Here is a 20805-nt window from a genome sequence, read left to right on the forward strand (position 1 = left end):
TTATCCGCACCAAGCAATACACCATCAGTCGTGCACGATTTTCTCGGGAATAATCATAGCAACACTCGAGATTTTACTGACTGATCTTATCATCGGTCCGATTTTGTGAAGAAATTTTCGTCTAACATATTAGGAGAGACTCATGATGGGATCCCTGGATGTAACGAACTTCTCAAGAAATTCCCCACGAAATCTGTGAAACAATTCCCGATAAAATTTCTGGAAAATTCATCGAAAAAATCTTGAATGATGTCCTCATAGACAATTTTAGAAAGTTTCATTTAAGGAAACCTCTATTCTACCCAGGTAACCAATAAGCAGTTAAAGTGGCATTTATTTAGCATTATATGCGCCTTTACAGCAGGTTATTTAGTGCCAATCTGCCGTATATGCACCATTAGTGCTCCTTAAATGCAGGTTTTGGCCCAATATACGGCTGATTAAATGCTTAACTTTCCTGTCCCTCAGATTGTCAAAAATAAAAACAAAAATTTTTCCCTGCTCATTTTCCCCGCTTCATACCTATTCTCCTCCCTTTCTCTTCTTTTTTTTCTCTCGCTCTCTTGTGCAACTTTTGATACTTTTTTACGTTATTGAAAGTTTTTTTTTGCTAATTTCTCGGAAACCTGGATTCGAACCCTCTATCTTCGGGTTGATGATGTAACAGAACCGCGCTACAGTATAAGCTATAGATGGTCAGATAATGTGCGTTGATTTTTTGATCTATATGAAGCTCAACACCAGCAGTTGTTTCGTTTAACCCCGTGCTCGGGCATGTGCTGATAATTAACATGCATCCTGGGAAACGCATCAGGGGAGATTTATTTGCAAAAGGCCAGGGACTGGCAACTCTGTTCGCTCTGTTCGCAAGTGGATTCCGATAAGCTCCAAACTTTTATCGAATTAAACGGTTAAACTGCATTGTTTATTTTCAAGTGCAAGTGCGTGTATTTCGGAAAGTGCTAAGGATTACTATTTGTACGTGAGTAACAACAGAATTGCAAACATATTGCTTAATAAGCAGATTTTTAGTTCCTCACTCGGTTGCTAATGGTTACCTATAAGGAAGAACAAAAAAGTGTGCAGTGTGTGGAATAACAAAGCCAAACTTGCATACAAGTTATGCTACCGCCTGTATAAACAGTGAGGTTGTGCAATTGAAAAAGTGTTTAGTGATACTGGTGGTGTAAACAAAATCAACATCACCATTATAGTTCGAACTGATTGTTTGGGTTACCGGTTTCGATACGGCTAAAACCTATATAATCAACCTAACGGCCGAGCGTCATTTAATTTGCTTGGCCTTTATGCTTCACAAATCATCCGAAAGTGAGCAAGACTTGATGAGTGAGTTGAGATTAGAATAAGTGAGAACAACACACTCACAACGGTGGCGATGCTCGTATACGCCGCAAACAGAGCAATAATGCAGTTTTGGGGGAGACTGGGGATAAAAGCTTCCTACAAAATAAATTAATTAATTAATAAAAAAAAAACAAAAAAAACTCATTTGTCCATAATTTGCTGTAGTGAATGCAGTAAATTTAAAAACAAGTAATTGACATATTTTAATTATTATTTTTATCATTATCATATTATTTTTCTTTTTTTTTTTTTATTGATATATATTTCTCTTTTTATATTGATTTTGTATATTTACTTTTCCTTTGTATTTTAGTGTTAAATCTCCTTAAAGCTTTTATCGTACAATTGTCCCCTTCTTTATATGTTCTAGCAAACAACATGAGTGGAATGAAGATGGAAATTGAAAGAGAAAGGGAAGAAGATGATTCGCAACTTGAAAGCAAATCTATCGACAACCTTTCCGTTTCGTCTTCAATCTTAAACACCGATAACGATGGCGCTGATAACGATGATTACTACGACGACGACGACGACTATGAAGACGGAATCAATGTGACCTTGTTATCATCTCCGCCATCAACACTGGTCTCCCAAAAGTCTGGAGGGCATTCAAATGCCCCCTCACGTGAAACTAAGGAGACAACTCGTATAAAACTAAGTGGAGCGGCTCAAAAACGCTTCAAAAAGCTAGTAGAGAGTGGACATAGCCGACAGGAAGCTCGTCGCTTGGCAGTGATTCCACCTTCACCCAAGGATTCAGCAAAACGTCAAAGAAACGTGGATTTGAATGGATCAAGTACAAGCGGGAATCCTACACCCGCTAAAATTGCGCGTAACAACGGGGGTGCTCATAAACCCCAGGTGAAAAGCAGCTCTGTGCAACATCGGATTGATGCGGTTCGTTCAAAACTCCCAATACCTCAAAAAGGGACTGAGGGAAGGATCAACCCATCATACCGGGATGTTGCAAACTATGTGAAGCTGGGGGTGCTCTCAAAAGGATACCCCAAAATAGAGCTCTCAACAGACCAATTGACTGCCATTCAAAAGGAAATATTGATGAAGGTGGCAGGACAACGAAAAGAGTCACTCAAGCCAAAGTTTGGCAATTGTGTGCTCAAATCTGGCTATTTAATCATAGTCTGCAAAAATCCAGAAACAGCAGACTGGTTAAAAGGCATTATTCCTTCTATAACTCCCTGGGCAGGGGCAGAACTTTTGGCGGTGGATGAAAAAGACATTCCTCGTCCGGAAATACTTATTGGCTTTTTCCCATGGAGTGCAGAAGATAGCAACGAAGAAATTCTCACTCTTTTGGAAAGCCAGAACGAAGGGTTGGCTGTTGATGCGTGGAGGATACTCCAACGCAGCATAAAACACCAACACGTAGAACTAGTTTTTACTGTTGATGGAGGGTCATTGAACTCCATAATAAAAAACTGCTTCAACTTAGACTTCAAATTTGGATATGCCAGCTTAAGGAAAAAATACCAAAAGAAGAACGAAGAAGATGGTAGTGAAAGACCAGAGCGAAAGGATGATTGTGGTCCTCTAAAGACCCACAAAAGCACTGGTGATAGCAAGATGATCGTAGATCAAATTGAACAAATCCCAGGTCCGAGTGGTGTTAAGAGCACGAAAACAAACATCAAAAACTCTGGCCACACTACAAGTACAGTCGACGGTTTGAAGAATAATAACACGTCGACAAATAAAGAAATAGCACTAGGATACAGAAACCTGAAAATCCAAGGAGCAAAAAAATCAAATAAAGGGAACCGTGTAACCAACGTTGGGGCAGAGTTAAATCCCCAGGAAAGCGGTGAAAAAACCCAAATTCAACAGTAAACAAATAAAATTCGTACAAGTGAACCTTCACCATGCAAAGGGAGCAACTGCCATACTTTGTAAAAGGTTCACGGAGAGCAAACTGGATGTTGCTTTCATCCAGGAGCCATGGGCGAATAATAGTAGGATACTTGGTATTCCTACAAATTGTGGTAAGTTGATTTACGATGAAGCGCAGGCAGTACCGAGAACTGCAATTTTAGTAAGTGGAAAGGTAAAAATAATTCCAATTACAGAATTCATAACAAAGGACATCGTCGCAGTAGTGTTGGAGGTGCCAACAACTCACGGGAAAACTGAAATGTGTGTTGCATCAGCATATTTTCCAGGAGACCTGGGAGAAGTTCCACCACCAGAGGTCGCGGCGTTTGTCAAGTACTGCAAAACGCAAAATAAAGCATTTATAATTGGATGCGACGCAAACGCTCATCATACTGTATGGGCCAGCAAGGACATCAATAGCAGAGGTGAGTGCCTTCTTGAATATATTACAGATAATGAAATAGATATATGCAATAGAGGTGACGTCCCAACATTTATAAATGCAATTAGAGAGGAAGTTCTCGACTTAACACTGTGTAGTCCAACTATCTCAGATAAAATCAAAAATTGGCATGTATCAGACGAAATATCTTTGTCTGATCACAAGCAGATATTGTTTGAATATGAGGCTGGTCAACAACTCATACAAACCATTACAGATCCCAGGAAAACAAACTGGGAGTTGTATAATACACAGCTAGCGGAAAAAGTAAACACGTTAGCAATTAATACAAATACTCGTGAAGAACTCGAAGAGAGTTCTAAACAACTTTCGAATATAATTAGATATGCTTTTAATCAAAGTTGCGCCACTAAGGAATGGTCTACAATTAGAGATGTGCCGTGGTGGAACAACAAGTTACAGAAACTTCGTAAAAAGACCAGAAAGCTTTTCAACTGGGCTAAGCGAACACAACAGTGGGATCAGTACAAAGAATCCCTCACTACCTACAATAAAGAAATAAGGAGATCAAAAAGGGTACACTGGAGGCATACGTGTGAAAACATTGAAAATACTCCTGCGACCGCAAGGTTGCAAAAAATCCTTGCTAAAGATCATTCCAATGGTTTAGGAACATTGAAGAAAGAAGATGGTTCTTTCACTACTTCGGCTAATGAAACATTGGAGTTGATGATGAAGACGCACTTTCCTTGTTCTATTATCAATTCAAATGATGACCAAAGTACATCTGCATCAGGGACTGGTAGCTGTGAAACCAGGACTAATAATCATAATGCAATAAATGATTCAACTGTGTTAGAAAGGTCCAGGACAGATGCCTGCACTTTGGCCAAACAAACTTTTACTGAAAAGAAAGTGGAATGGGCGATTAGCACCTTTGATCCCTTCAAATCTCCTGGTAGGGACGGAATTTATCCTGTACTACTGCAGAAGGGAAAGGCGATATTAATACCCATTTTAACGGAACTATTTCAAGCAAGTTTATCATTACGCTATATTCCAGAAGAGTGGCGACAAGTTAGGGTTACTTTCATCCCGAAGGCTAATAAAAAGGATAGGACATCACCAAAATCCTTCAGGCCGATTAGCTTATCGTCAGTCTTACTAAAAACGATGGAAAAAATTATCGATGAGCATATTAAATCATCATATACAGCCAAAGTTCCTTTAAGCAAATTTCAGTTTGCGTATCAGGAAGGCAAATCATCAGTAACAGCACTACATGCAGTTGTTACAAAATTAGAAAGGTCTTTGGAATCAAAAGAAATTTCACTTGCAGCTTTCCTTGACATTGAAGGAGCATTTGACAATTCATCTCATAATTCAATGATATCTGCAATGAGGAAACGTAACTTCGACAATTGCATTATTGATTGGATTAGCGAGATGTTATCAAACAGAGAAATATCGGCAAACCTTGGAAGCTCTTCCATTAGTGTCAGAGCAGTAAAAGGGTGTCCACAGGGAGGCGTGCTATCACCTCTATTGTGGTCATTAATAGTTGATGATCTTCTCAAAAATTTGGAATCTCAAGGATTCGAGGTAATTGGCTTCGCTGATGATATAGTCATACTAGTTCGTGGTAAATATGATTCTATCATCACCTGCAGAATGCAAAGTGCTTTAAATTTAGTCTCTTTGTGGTGTAATAGGGAAGGGCTAAATATAAACCCTTCTAAAACTACTATTGTGCCATTTACACGAAAGAGAAACTACTCGATTGGAACTTTAAGATTGAAAGGAACAATTTTGGAACTTTCAGATACGGTCAAATACCTAGGTGTATTACTTGACAGCAAACTTAACTGGAATAATTATTTGGAGTATGCAATTAAAAAAGCGACAAATGCTCTATGGATAAGTAAAAGAACTTTTGGTAGGCAATGGGGACTAAAGCCAAAAATGATCCGATGGATTTATTTGGCAATTGTAAGACCCAGGATTACCTACGCTTCGTTGGTATGGTGGCCTAAGACTAGGGAAAAAGGTGCACAAAAAAAAGCTAGAAAAGCTACAGAGATTAGCAACTTTTTCAATTACTGGTGCAATGAGGAGTACGCCGTCGAAAGCACTCGATGCTTTGCTTCACTTGCTTCCATTACATCAATTCGTGCAATTAGAAGCTGAAAAGAGTGCTCTAAGGATTGAAAGATCTGTGAACCTCTTTGCAGGTGATCTTATAGGTCATCTCAGCATCTTAAGAAAATTTAATGTTAATCCCTTGATACTGAATAATGAAGATTGGATGGCGAAAAAATACAACTTCAATCGTTCATATCAAGTGATTAACGTTGAACGTGAACTATGGGGATCGGGTGGTCCGAACCTTCGATCCGGATCAATAGTTTTCTATACAGATGGTTCAAGATTGAACGATCAAGTTGGAGCAGGAGTGACTGGCCCGGGTGTAGATTTATCGATTCCGATGGGCAAGTGGCCAACTGTTTTCCAAGCGGAAATTCAAGCAATTCTGGAATGTGTTGTTATTTGCTTGCGCAGAAATTACAGGCATTCAAATATTTGTATTATGTCGGACAGTCAAGCAGCCCTGAATGCTCTAAATTCGGCGACATGTACATCTAAACATGTTTGGGAATGTGTCCAATCACTTCAAAAATTGTCTTGTCGTAATCAAGTCAATCTATACTGGGTTCCTGGTCACTGCGGAATTGAAGGTAACGAAAGAGCAGATATGTTAGCTAGGCTCGGATCGTCACACCAATTTATAGGACCAGAACCTTTTTGCGGGCTTTCTACTGCATCTCTTAAAATGGAGCTGAAGGTATGGGAATTATCAAAAGTGGATGCCAATTGGAAAAACACTTCAATAGCGAGGCAGGCGAAACGTTTCATTGATCCGAATGTAAAAATGACTCGCAAAATATTGGAACTCTCCAAGAAAGATATTAGTGTGTATACTGGTCTTATGACAGGTCATTGTCCGAGTCAATATCATTTGAAGCTAATCGGAAAACTTCAAAATGATCTGTGTCGTTTTTGTAACACAGAAAAGGAAGACTCAGAACATTTGTTATGCCATTGTCCGGCAATTTTTAATCAAAGAATTAGGTTCTTCGATAAGGGGCTACTTGAACCCTTTGAAATCTGGAGAACAAATCCTAGTACGGTATTGCACTTCATCCGATGTGTAGTACCGTGCTGGGGAAATGCTTTATGTCAAGTGATGACGACCACTCCTAATAGTGGTACGTTATCCAGACAAAGCTAAACAAAAATGGGGAATATGTCACAATAGATCGAAACAATGGTCGCAGTGATGCTAATACCCAACACGGAATAAAAAAAAAGGCCTCTTTACTTTCATTTTTTACTTTCGTTTGTTACCTATGACTAAAAGAATACCCGAAAGATGCCGGTCCTACAGCCATGTCACATTAGAACGTTGTTGTCGTGTTGGTGTGTAGTACTTTTCGCATCATTCGTCTCTCCTAGCAGTTCTGTGGCATTAAAGTAGCAGTTCACATGCTTATTATCCAAAATATATCGAGCATTTCAAATGCTACGCAGCAGCTGTCAGATGTTAAGCAGCAGTTCGATTGCTTATTTAGGGCAGCTTAGCAGTCGAACTGCTATTATATAGCAGTAAGCAGGTGGAATGCAAGGAGAATACATTTTACTAAGGTGGCGCAGATAAACATTGCAAACCACTGGTTGTCTCTTCCACTCTTCTGGTGTTCTTATGCAACTAAAATAGTGACGTCACTATTTCAGTTCCATAAGAACACCAGAGGAATGGAAGAGACAACCAGTGGTTTGCAATGTTTATCTGCGCCACCTTAGTAAAATGTATTCTCCTTGGGTGGAATGCAGTTTTGAGACTGAAATACTGCTTTTTTAAATGCTTATTGGTTACCTGGGTATAAGAACAAAAGAAACAATTTCTCAAATGGTTTATGAAAAAAAAAAAATCCTAGGAAAAATCCCGATGGCAGTCATTTATTTAGTATTACATCAAATTCAAGATAAAACAGAATCAACCACATTTCTCTATGATACACGGTTCGTCGCTGCCGTTCTTCATCCTCGGTCACGCCCGATGCTCTCCAAGTCGCGCTCCACCTGATCCACCCATCTTGCTCTCTGTACTCCACGCCTTTTTGTGCCAACCGGGTCTGTCGCGAACACCAACCTTCTGGATGCTGGGTTCGCCGGGAAATTCAGCGAGCTCGTGGTTCATCCTTCTCCGCCATACACCGTTCTCATGCACACCGCCGAAGATCGTTCTTAGCACGCGTCGCTCGAAAACTCCGAGTGCTTGTAGGTCCTCCTCGAGCATGGTCCATGTCTCGTGCCCGTAGAGGATCACCGGTCTTATTAGCGTTTTGTACATGGTGCATTTGGTGCGTGGGTGAATCTTTTTCGACCGCAGTTTCTTCTGGAGCCCGTAGTAGGCCCGACTTCCGCTGATGATGCGCCTCCGAATTTCTCGGCTCACGTTGTTGTCAGCCGTCAGTAAGGATCCGAGGTAGACGAATTCCTCCACCACCTCGAAAGTATCCCCGTCTATCGTAACATTACTACCCAGACGGATCCGGTCGTTTTCGGTTCCGCCTACCAGCATGTACTTTGTTTTTGAGGCATTCACCACCAGTCCGACCTTTGCTGCTTCGCGTTTCAGGCGGGTGTACAGTTCTGCCACCGTTCCAAATGTTGTAGCGATAATGTCCATGTCGTCCGCGAAGCACACAAATTGACCGGATTTTGTGAAAATCGTTCCCCGGCTGTTGAGCCCGGCTCGTCGCATCACACCTTCCAGCGCGGTGTTGAAGAGTAGACATGAGAGTCCGTCACCTTGTCGCAGTCCCCGGCGAGATACGAATGAACTGGATAGTTCACCCGAAACCCTTACGCAGTTTTGCACACCGTCCATCGTTGCTTTAATCAGTCTAGTCAGCTTCCCAGGAAAGCCGTTTTCGTCCATGATTCTCCATAGCTCTGCGCGGTCGATACTATCGTATGCCGCTTTAAAGTCGATGAACAGGTGGTGCCTTGGGACCTGGTATTCACGGCATTTCTGGAGGATTTGCCGTACGGTAAAGATCTGGTCCGTTGTCGACCGGCCGTCGATGAAGCCGGCTTGATAACTTCCCACGAACTCATTTGTTTTAGGTGACAGACGACGGAAGATGATCTGGGATAGCACTTTGTAGGCAGCATTCAAAATATTGATCGCCCTGAAGTTCTCACATTCCAAATGGTTGCCTTTCTTGTGAATGGGGCAGATTACCCCTTCCTTCCACTCCTCCGGTAGCTGTTCGGTTTCCCAGATCCTGACTATCAGCCGATGCAGACAGGTGGCCAACTTTTCTGGGCCCATCTTGATGAGTTCAGCTGCGATACCATCCTTACCAGCTGCTTACGTACTTCCCCCAGTGAATGTGTGGTCGTAGGAAATGTCGATAGATGGAGGTTGACGTGAACCATTGGAAGTAGAAACAACGATCGGAAGGTGATCATTACCGTGGGGATCTTGGAAAACCCTCCATGTGCACTCCAGCGATAGTGAGCTCGAACAGATTGAGAGGTCTAATCGGCTGTCTCTAGGACTGCCATCTTTAGCTGAGGGTGCCACTCGTGTAACTTCTCCGGTGTTCAAAATTGTCATTTTGAAGTCATCGCACAGGTCATATATCAACGATGAACGGCTGTCATCGTACAGTTCCCCCCAGCCTGTACCATGGGAGTTGAAATCTCCCATTAGCAGCCGTGGCTCAGGCATAACCGAGCCGATGTGGGCGAGATCCCTGCGAGATATCGCAGTTGTCGGTGGAAGATATATGGAGGCAACACTGAAGGTTTTACCTCGGATAGTCACCTCACATGGGACGGCTTCGATGCCGGTCATCGGATGTGAATCGACTCTGTAAAATTAGTGCTGCATTTTGATCCCTAAAAGCATCATTGTACTTCATTGTACTTGCCTCACGATGTACAAATTTATGTTATCGCAAGCAAAGAAAGCCCTTTAATGAATTACTGTGGAAATGCCCCAAAAACACAAAAATGAAGCAAGGCTGGCCAAGTCCCAATTGGAACGTGGAGCCATAAAGAAGAATAGAAGAAACCATCCATTTCACTAATCTTAAGCACTCCAACTTTACTGAACAAAATTAAATTCATTTTTTATAATGTTGCCTAACTAAATGAAGTATTTCAGTGAACTTCGATTCATCAAGCCTTGCACGAATCAGCCTAATCAGTTTCGTCGGGAAACCGTCTTCTTCCATTATTTGCCATTACCTACTTTTTTTTTAACAAATCGGACGTCGCTTTAAAAACAAAAAAAAAACAAATATAGGGGTTGCGAGTAGTACACCCGGAGTTCGCCTAACATTTGATCCATCGTTGATCAGTCCTCTTAAAACCAGCTTGGTTTAGCCGACAATGGAATCCGACAGTGGCCTTAATCAATCTATTGAACAGAGAACGTGACAAAACGCCGGATTGAACAGCGTTATTCCTCGAGGATTGGTGTACGTCAGAGGCAGGAATCTCATCTTTTTGACATGACCTGCCTATTAGAGTAATAACACCTTTTGGGCAGGGCTCCTATTTTGAACCCCTTTTAACTTATAACTCACTTAATTTTATACCAATTGAAAAAGTTTTGTACACGGCTAGATACCGTAAATACCCAAATGAATGATTCGCTAAACATGCCCTAAATAAGACCTCATGCCCAAATGGTCCCGAACTCTATGTACGATGGAGAGTAAGTAGAGTATTTTGACGTCCCAAGAACAGATTGCTAGAGCAATCATCCAATTCTTAGAATGAACCTAATAATAATGTCGACTACTCAGACTCTGACTCAGCAGAAAATTTGATCCCTAGTGATAATCCCATTCCATAGCACTTCGATTGTATCTACATTTCGTTCCAACCATGTACCATCACACATCCGCACGTGCGTGCGATGTAGTTTTCTACACAATCAGTTCAACTATATTTCAGCAAAAGGATGGACACGTACCTATCTGTATCGAAATTGATTCCGTTCAGACACAGGCCTGGCAACCGAGAGTGCAAACACATTAGCAACGGGCGGCGGCCGAGTCATTTAGTTTCGAACCGTAATTTTCCGGTTTCATCACCATTAGAGACGACCTAATGGTAGAGAGATATCGAAGAGCTGTTTTCCCAGAAACTCTCCCAAGGCCCAAACCCGAGGACTCCTAATAGTTTTGCTAAATTAACTAAAAGGTGAGAAATCTTGAAAGCATTCTCCCATCTGCTTCGGTGTTTATTCAGTCATTTTCAGTGATTCTAATTTTCGCCAGTCCGATGGCTCCGAAAGGACCCCCCAAGAAAACTCATTTCAAACTTTTGAAAGCATCCTGACTATGCGAGTGAATGAGTGAATGAGTAGTGTTCTGATCTGAAGAGTTGACATTCTTCGGTTGGGTTCTGAAGAATAACAGATGGGCGCCGGGCCGGAAGAAGGTAAAATAAATTTTATTATGTTGCTTCCAACACCCTGCAGGGACTTTGTGTTATTGGTTTCAACACCAAACATTGGATGTTTAAGTTTCACCAAGAACGAATGGAAGCCGGAAAGGAGTGGCTGGTGGTAGGGAGCTGCTGAATTGATGGGACTCTGCTGGATTCCATCACTCCCAGTGTTCGCGTCTATCTTGTTCAGGCACCTTCGCAGCTGCAAGCAATCCAGGATTGTGAAGAATGTGACCAGTTTATAAAGGATTTTTATTTGTACACATTTATTTCAGAGCTCCCTCCGTGTGGCCCATCCTGCTTCTCTGCACGCTGCTTCTACTGCTGCTCGGGGGGATTTATGTTATATTTTGTTCCGTTTTCGTTTTGCACCGAAATCGTTCGGGAGCACACTGTTTGCCAATGCAGGAGTTGGAGAACCCTTGACGATGCACCGCCGCTTCATTCTGCAGCCATCACAAGGATAGGATCGAGATGGATTGGCACCGAAGGAGATGCTTAGTGGGGTGCAATTGTCGTCTTTTCTATGGTTTGTTTGTCTCAAGAGCCGGCTGAGGTGGACGGTCTAGTAATGTTTCACCACAAGCAAGATGGATGGGGCTTTGTATTGCGGAAATACATGTGAAGTGAAGGCTGCTCTGTGCTCGTTCAATGTGGAGCAACATACGTTTCGCTCATGTGCTTCATGTGCTTCAAGAGATTCTAGCGTATCTCGTTGGAATTTTGTTCTGCTTTTGGATTAACAATTTCGTTCATTTTCAGGAATATCGAACAACTGATTGTGAATGGAACAATATCTATGCTTTTATGGACATATTAACACAATTAGCTAGAAAAAAAATAAACTTAATTTCGTATCCATTCCATTCAATTTGACTTTAACCCATGTGTGAATGCTCTACAACGCGGAGAAACTTTTTTGGAAATTCTCCATAGTAATTCCCATATAAACCTATTTTGCTTTTGAGGAGTCGCTGGCATAAGCTGCCCAACTCGAGTCGATTTGTCGTCGTCGTCGTCGAAAAAAAAAGCGGGAATTCGGTCGTATGATTACCAGTCGGAGTGTGTGGCAAGATTTCATCCGGGTGCCAGTGTCGCGCGCGTTTGCTTCAGTTCGATTTTTTCTCTTTCTAATTTGTAGTCCGAAGTTAGCATTTCGACGGCGGCGGACCCAGCGTGCATCAGTGTGTAGTAGGATTTCGTCCGGGTGCCAGTTTCGCGCGCGGTTGCTTCGGTGGTTCGATTTTTTTTTCTATTCCGAAGTGAGCATTTCGACGCGGTTGAATTCAGTGTGCGGTGGATGCGTCGTGGATCGAGTCGGTTCCGAATTTTTCGCTTCCCGTCGGCGCTAGTTCCCAGTACACTTTTAGTTGATAATAAATATTTTCTTTCATTTTTTGCATTAACACAAAAGAGTGAAAAGTGTTAGTTCGGGCACGCCGGTCGAGAAAAAATCCGGGCGCCGACAAGTGAGTCGCGTTCAGTGTATTTCTGTGTGGAATAGACTAAAGGTTTCTGCTCCCTAGTGGAATGGAGACGCGCGATAGCATTTTCTTTTCGGCGGTTTGTGTATATTGATCCATTGTCAAATCATATCACCAACCATAGGTGACTCCCGGACTTCCTGAGACAAACGTGGAGATGCAGCGATTCGCGGTCTTTATAACAACGTTTGTCTTACTAACATTCCCTCCCATCCTCGATGACCGTAAGGACGTGGCCGGCGCCGTTATTGACCCTATTAAAGTTGAGAGCTCTCGAACTGTGTACATTGAGAAAAGTAAGCTAGTCCCAAGCCCTATTCATTGGTTCCCTGTGCAATTTCGATTGCTCTGGTCAATCACGGAGTAGCAACTACGAATTGTGCGGTCATCTATGCTCATGCTCATGCTCATGGTCATGCTATAAACCTATTTTGCTTTTAAGCCACCATTAAATCATCACCGAAATGGCTGATAATTTGACAGGACTCTAGTTTTGCACCAAGAGTTGTAACAAATATATGGGAGCTTTGAATTTTAAACATTTTTTAAATTTAAACTGTCACCGTTCCAAATGTTCTAGCATTAATATACATATCATCCGCAAAACAGATGAATTGGCCGGAATTTGAGAAGATTGTACCCCGGATGTTGAGCCCGGCTCGTCGCAGAGCACCTTCCAGGGCGATGTTAAATAGTAGGCAGGAAAGTTCATCACCTTGTCGTAGTCCCCGTCAAGATTCGAATTAACTGGATAGTTCACCCGAAATCCTTACGCTGTTCAGCACACCGTCCATCGTTGTTCTTATCAGCCTGGCCGAACGATCCTGTGTAGACCGTATTGTCACGCTCCGTATCATCCTGGAGCAAATCAATGAATTCCAACCCGGGTAGAGGTAAAATACTGACGATCAAAACATGATATTGGTTTGAATGATATAAGAGATAAAAGATCTGAAAATAATATCTGAAAAATGTTCCTGGAACATCTGAACAATATCAAAATTTGATATTTAAAGATCATACGCAAAGTTGCTATTGGTTAGATCTTACAAAATCTAAATATGATTTGATGATGATGTTCCAGGAGTAAAATTTTGATTTTATTTTTAGATCTTTTATCTCTTATGTCAATCAATCCCACATCACTTTTTGATCTTCATATCAGAATATGCTATTATTGAGCTCTTTTCCTCTACTCGGGAAGAGTCTCTCTACCTGGTGTTCAATGATAACGAAAAAGCTTTCGACCGTCTCAATCACGAAAACATGTGGGAAGCCTTCAGGCGCAATGATCTCCCTGAGGTAATCATCGGCTTCATTGAAGCACAGTACAGGGCATTTTCGTGCAGAGTACTGCACAACGGTGTTTTGTCCGATCCCATCCGGGTCGTTGCTGGAGTGAGGCAAGGATGTATACCATCACCGCTACTGTTCCTCATCGTAATCGACTAGATCCTGATAGGTGCGATTGACCGTGAACCAAATCGTGGATTACTGTGGCAACCCATTACCATGGAGCACCTAAATGACTTCGAATTGGCTGATGACGTTGCTCTCCTAGCTCAACGGCGCTCTGATATGCAGAGCAAGCTCGATGATCTTGCCAACCGCTCTTCAGTGGCAGGTCTTAGGTACCATCAACGTCAATAAGACTAAATCGTTGGATGTAAACACGGTCACCCCTTCCAGCTTTACGGTAGCTGGGTAATCAGTGAAGAATGTTGAAAGCTTTCAATATCTTGGTAGCCAAATGACGACCGATGACGGCACCAAGATCGACATAGGTGCACGGATCAAGAAGGCGAGGGCTGCTTTTGCGAGTTTAAGAAATGTATGGAAAAACAACCAGATTAGTCGACGCACCAAAATCCCAATTTTACCTCGAACGTGAAATGTGTGCTGCTATACTCCAGTGAAACCTGGTGTGTATCAGTGGAGGACACGCAACGGCTGCAGGTCTTAATCAATAGTTTCCTGTGGTATATAATTCGTGCATGGTGGCCTCACAATGGTGGCCAACGTGGAGCTCCATCGTCGATGTCATTAAAAGCCGATAGCGACAGAAATTCGGGAGCGAAAGTGGAGGAGGGTCGGCCACACTCTACGCAGGGGCGGAAACGAAATCTGCAAGCAAGCGTTAGATTGGAACCCAGCAGGGCATCGCAACAGAGGCAGACCCAGAGGCTCATGGCGGCGCAGCCTCAACAACGGAATTGAGCAAATCGACAGAAATTTGACCTGGCCACAGGTCAAGGCGATAGCTGGTAAGAATAGTATCGTAGCCGCACTCATCAAGATGGGCCCATTAAAGTTGCGCAAAACTGTATTTCGAGTTTCTGTGTTTCGGTTGAACTATACAGTGCGTTTGGATTTCGCCGGAGACTGTGAAAAGGTGACGGCCACTTTAACATCGCTCGAGGGTGTAATGTGACGATTCGGATCAACAGCCAGGGAATGGTTTTCACGAAATTTGATCAATTTTTGTACTTTGTGGATGTCAAGGACGTTATCGCCTTAACTATTTGAAATGGTGACAAAGCTTTACACCTGCTTGAAATTTGAAAAAGCAAATCTCGGACTGGTGATGAATGCAATAAAAACAAGGATCACGCTAGTACATGTAAATGGATGTAAAAGGAACCGAACACGACAGAATACGTCTAGATAGGAGTGGCCGATGATGGAGAGTCGCTGACGTAAACCGAGTATTGTGGCGTACTATTGTTAATTATCTCGAATGTTCTTTTGATTGAACAAATAAAAGAAATTACGTTTGAAAATATGGTTCGCAAATTAACTTATGGTAAATGGGTATAACACGCTCCCCTTAATTTTCTAGCGATTTAAGCGCTTTTCGCATACGGTGTCGATTACAAATCTAAAAATTGAATAATAATTGCCATTAAGATAGTCCGTTCGTTGATTGTTACAGAGATTGTACATTTCCCCGAAAACCAGTTCCCCGAATGAAGTCTCCCCGAAAGTTTTTTCCCCGAAAAACGATTCCCCGAACGGACCGTTTCTCTGAAATATTTATTATACTACTTTAATACTAGTTTATTATGATTTTTTTTATTTATTCCACTGTCCAAGCCCAAACTTTTGGCCGATGACATGAAGAGTTAATTTATTTAATAACTTTTTTTTCTAGATTTTTTAGCGAAGTTCTGTAAAAATCAGTTGAAAGCTAATAGAAAATGGGTTACATTACCGTTCTCATCTTAACCTTCCTACGGTGTTCGGGTCAATATGACCCGGATCGCACTTTTCAGGCGCAATATCTTTTGATCCTGATTTGCTATAGCTTTGAAACTTTGTGACTTTAAACCTTTTGCAAAAAACTTATTTTTAAAATTTTGACCGATAATATTGGCCGTTTCTGAAGGGCTGGACAAAAAAAGTTACGTTTAAGGTGTTCGGGTCATATTGACCCGGAATTGGTACAACGATTTCACAGTCATTTCTCAATAAAAAAAATAAAGTTTTTGTACTCAAAATTATCGTTAGGGCTTAAATTTTGTGGATCCGGCTCAAAACTAAGGTTCGGTTGGATGTGGCCACTTGGAACCGACGCCAGAGGGGCCATGGTTTGGCCGTTTTCGCAGGAGAGTATTTTTCGCAATAAGTAATGCGAAATGCAGCTGATTTGAATGTTTGGAGAGCTAAATGCACCGGAAAAAGCAGCATCAAACTGCCCCAACCACTAAGCTAACTGACCAGATGAGTTTTGGCTATCAGGTGGCCACGGGCCTCAATCTTGAGGCCTCGGAACGGCTTCCCGGAGACCCCTGATAGTTGACCATTTTACAAATATGGTGAATCCATGCCGTGCGACATATCAAAAGCTGCAGAATTTTGTGAAGAATACATCAGTGACCATGTCAGAAGTCAGAAGCAAGATTGGCCACTTGGTGGTCCAGGAACCGATTCCTGGGACCCCAGAAATGTGGTCAATTCTCACAGTTCGTATGACCTTGCCGTATGGCACATCAAAATTCGCAGAATTTCATAGATCAGAATTTCAGTCATCGAACCAACAACAGGAAACAACGATGTCGATTTGGTGGTCCCGGAGCCGGTTCTCAGAACCGATTCCAAGGATCCCCTAAATGTGATCAATTCTCGATTTTTTTTTTACCATGCCGTGCGATGTATCGAAATATGCAGAATTTTTTTTATTTTTTTTTTACTTATTCGTTTATTTGGAAGGCTCGGGCGCCACATGGGAATAACTGAGCCGAAATCTTTTGTTTTTACATTGATTATACAGTTTACAATTTATTACTGCCTTAAGACTATGTTAGTTTGGGAAGCCGAAGTACTCGCGGCTGTTTCGAGGTTAAGGATTGAAAAAAAAATGGGAAGGACGGGTTTATGGGTTTAAAACTATATTATTTGCTAACTTATACTAAAAACATTGATGGGACAAATTGTCCATATCTGTAACGGAGCCAAAAAGAAAGGACTTTATTGGTAGACAACGACAAGAAGAGGGCAAACGGAAGGGGGGCGACGACAGATAGGGTCGAACAACAAAACCAAAAGGCAGACAACGAAAACAAGGAACGTACTACATCAAACTCTGACATCAACACGTTTCAAAAACTGGTAAATCAGGTTCATGTATTCCAAATCAAGTCCTGCCAACACTTCTCTAACGGGTTTCTGTTGTTTTCCTCGGACCCGGAGAATTTCATGCAGATCAGATCTGACCTCACGATACTCATTGCATCCCCACACGACATGTTCGATATCCTGGTAAGCTACGCCACAAAAGTTCAGTCTATTGGACGCAGTGGCTTAATTTCCCCAACAGAGGAGGAAAAAAAAAAAGCTACGCCACAGACACAGAGATTGCTTTCTGAGAGCCCAATACGGAAGGTATGTGCATTCAACAAATAGTGGTTGGACATCAGCCGACACATTACTCGAATGAAATCGCGGCCTAAATCCAACCCTTTGAACCATGGCTTCTTCGAAACCTGTGGAATGATGGAGTGCAACCATCTACCCATCTCTCCATCTCTCCATTTGTGTTGCCAGCTGATCAAGGTCTCCTGACGGGCCAATGCAAAAAAAATCGTCGAAGGCAATCGCTCGTAAATATCGCCTCCGCTAGCGCCCACCCTAGCCTTAGCAGAATTTTTATGCGAATATATCAGTGGCCACGTCAGATACGAAAATCAGGATTGGCCATTCTCGCATTGTGTTTGACCATCTCATGTGGCACATCAAAATTCGTAGAATTTTGTAATGAATTCATCAGTTTTCAAGCCAACTACGGGAAACAGCATTATCCACCTGGTGGTTCCGGAACAGGATCCCGGGACCGGTTTTCAAGACCTCGGCAATGTGGTCAATTCTCGTATTTCTATGATCAAGCTGTCCGATGTATCGAAATGTGCAGAATTTTGATGCTCACATCAGGTATCAGAGGCAGGATTAGCCACGTGGTGATCCCGGAACCGGTTCCCAGGACCCCGAGAATGTGGCCATTTGTATGACCATCTCGTGCGGCACATCAAAATTCTCAGAATGATGTTCATCAGTTGTCAAGCCAACTACGGAAAACAACATTGTCCACCTAGTAGTCGCGGAAGCGATTACCAGGACCCCGAAAAAGTGCTCAATTCCCACAATGTCTTTGATCACGCCGTCCGATCTATCAAGTGTTGCAGAATTTTGATGCGAATACATCAGTGGTCAAGTCAAATGCTAAAAACAGGATTGGTCACTAGATGGTTCGAAACCCGGTTCCCTGGACACCTGGAATGTGCCGTGACGCTTATCAAAATTCATAGAATTTCATGAATTTCATAGATAGTTCATCAATTATCAAGTAAACAACTGGAAACATCATTGTCCACCTGATAGTCCCGGAACCGGTTCCCAGGGAAAAGTTGTTAATTTTTGTGTCAACCTGATCACCAAATTTGCAGGGTTGTTGTCCGGCATTCTTGCAATATGTCCTGCTCATCGTATACTTCCGGCTTTGCCCACCTTCTGAATGATGGGTTCGCCGTAGAGTGCAACGAGCTCGTGTTTCACCCTTTACCGCCACTCACCCTTCTCCTTCACACCGCCGAAGATTAGCACGCAAATGTCGATACTCCAAATGCTTGCAGGTTCCATGGTCCGTGTCTCGTGTCCATAGCGGACCACCGGTCTTATTGGCTACAAAACGCCATTTGGTGCTTTGGTGAACCTTTTAGACAGCAGCTACTTACACTGATGATACGCCTTCGAATTATACGACTAATTTGTTGTCAGCCGTCAGTAAGTATCCGATGAAGACGAATTTCTCCACCTCCGCGAAGGTATCCCCGTATTTCGTTACATTACTGTCTAGACGGATCCGGTCGTGTTCCGTTCTGCCTAACAGCATGTACTTTGTTTGTGCCGCATTCACTACCACTGCGACCTTTGCTGCTTCGTTTTTCAGGCGAATGTCCGTCGCCTTGTCGCAGTTCCCAGCGAAATTTGGATGATCTGGATAGTTCACCTGGAACCCACATTTATGTGTAATGTGTAAATTTGCTGCCTTTCCAACTTTCCGAAAACTGGGTCCTACGCCGCTAGGTGGCGAATATTTTCATGTAGTACTGTCAAGCTAACTTTCTTTTACATTGTGAATATTGATTTTTTTATATTCTTTTTATTCGTGAATTTTAACTTAGGCTAATTCTTCACAATTCTGAATATTGATGAAAGTCTGAAAATTTTGATGTGCCTTGAGCTTTAACTTGATTAACCGCCCGCAGTTGCTACACCAGTATCGCCAAATCAGCTTCACTCACACAAGGAGCCAATGAGATAGCTGCTCGGGATATTCAGTGTTGGTAGTGTCCTATTTTTGGCGTGAATGGCGCCTCAGGTTGCAGGTCAATGTGGAGAACGAGGGGAACATACGCGAAACTACCGTGCACCCCCTAGAATTTTAATGCATTGCAGTAAGAAATGAGGCGATGAATGATGAATGGATGAACTAATAAATATTTGTTTGTAGTGCACCCCCTGGCAAAAATCCGTAGTTTCGCCCATGGAGAGGGAAGTGATGATTGCAATCGCTGAGAAACTGGTTCCTCGAACCAGGTGGACAATGTTGTTTCCAATAGCTTGCTAACTGATATATCCTACCATACGGTATGTGAAAATTTACCATATGCAGTCATACGAAATATGAAAATTTACCGCGCTTCCGGGGACTCGCATTCTAGGGGTCTAGGGAACTGCTTCCGGAACCGTGACCAAACCTGTTTTTGACAATTGACATGGTTACTAATGTATTCGCTCAATATTTCTACAAATTTCGATATGTTGCATGGTATTACCATAGTCAATAAAATAATTTACTACATATCCGGGGTCCTCATATTCTGGGACTACCAGGTGAACAATGTTGCTTCCCGTAGCTGGCTCGAAAACTTGTGCATTCTCCAAAGAACCTGGAAATTGTGGTATATCGGACGGCATGGTTATGTATTGAAAATGCGAGAACTGGCATAATGCTAGAAGGCCAGGGAACCAGTTCAGGGACTACTTGGAGAACAATGTTAGTAGCTGGTTTGATAACTGGAAAATCATCCATGAAATTCAACGAATTTTGATGCACCACATGGTAGGGTCATACAAAATCAGGGATTTGGTCACATTTCCGGGGCCTCGGGAATCGGTTCCAGGACCACCAAGTGGCTAATCCTACCTGTAATATCTGATGTGAGCAATGATGTATTCACATAAAATTTCTGCAACTTTTTATAAATCGAGCGGATCATGGCTCTTAGAAAATGTGGAAATTGATCTTTTCCGGGGTTCGGGGAACCGGTCCCATGACCACTAGGTGGATAATGTTGCTTCCCTAAGTAGGTTTTAGAACTGATGATTTTTTTTATGAAATTCTGCAAATTTTGATGTGCCACACGAGATGGTCATATAAAATGCCAAAATTGGTCACATTTTCGGGGCCTCCGGAACCGAGTGCCCGGAACGTGCTTTTGATATTCGACATGATCATCACTGATATATTCCCATCAATATTCTGCAAATTTCGATATACCGCACGGTATGTTCACAAACAATTCAAGAATTGATCACATTTCCGGGGTCCTCGAAACCGGTTCCGGGACCACC

Source organism: Aedes albopictus, chromosome 3 (assembly GCF_035046485.1).
Source record: "Aedes albopictus strain Foshan chromosome 3, AalbF5, whole genome shotgun sequence".
NCBI lineage: Eukaryota > Metazoa > Arthropoda > Insecta > Diptera > Culicidae > Aedes > Aedes albopictus.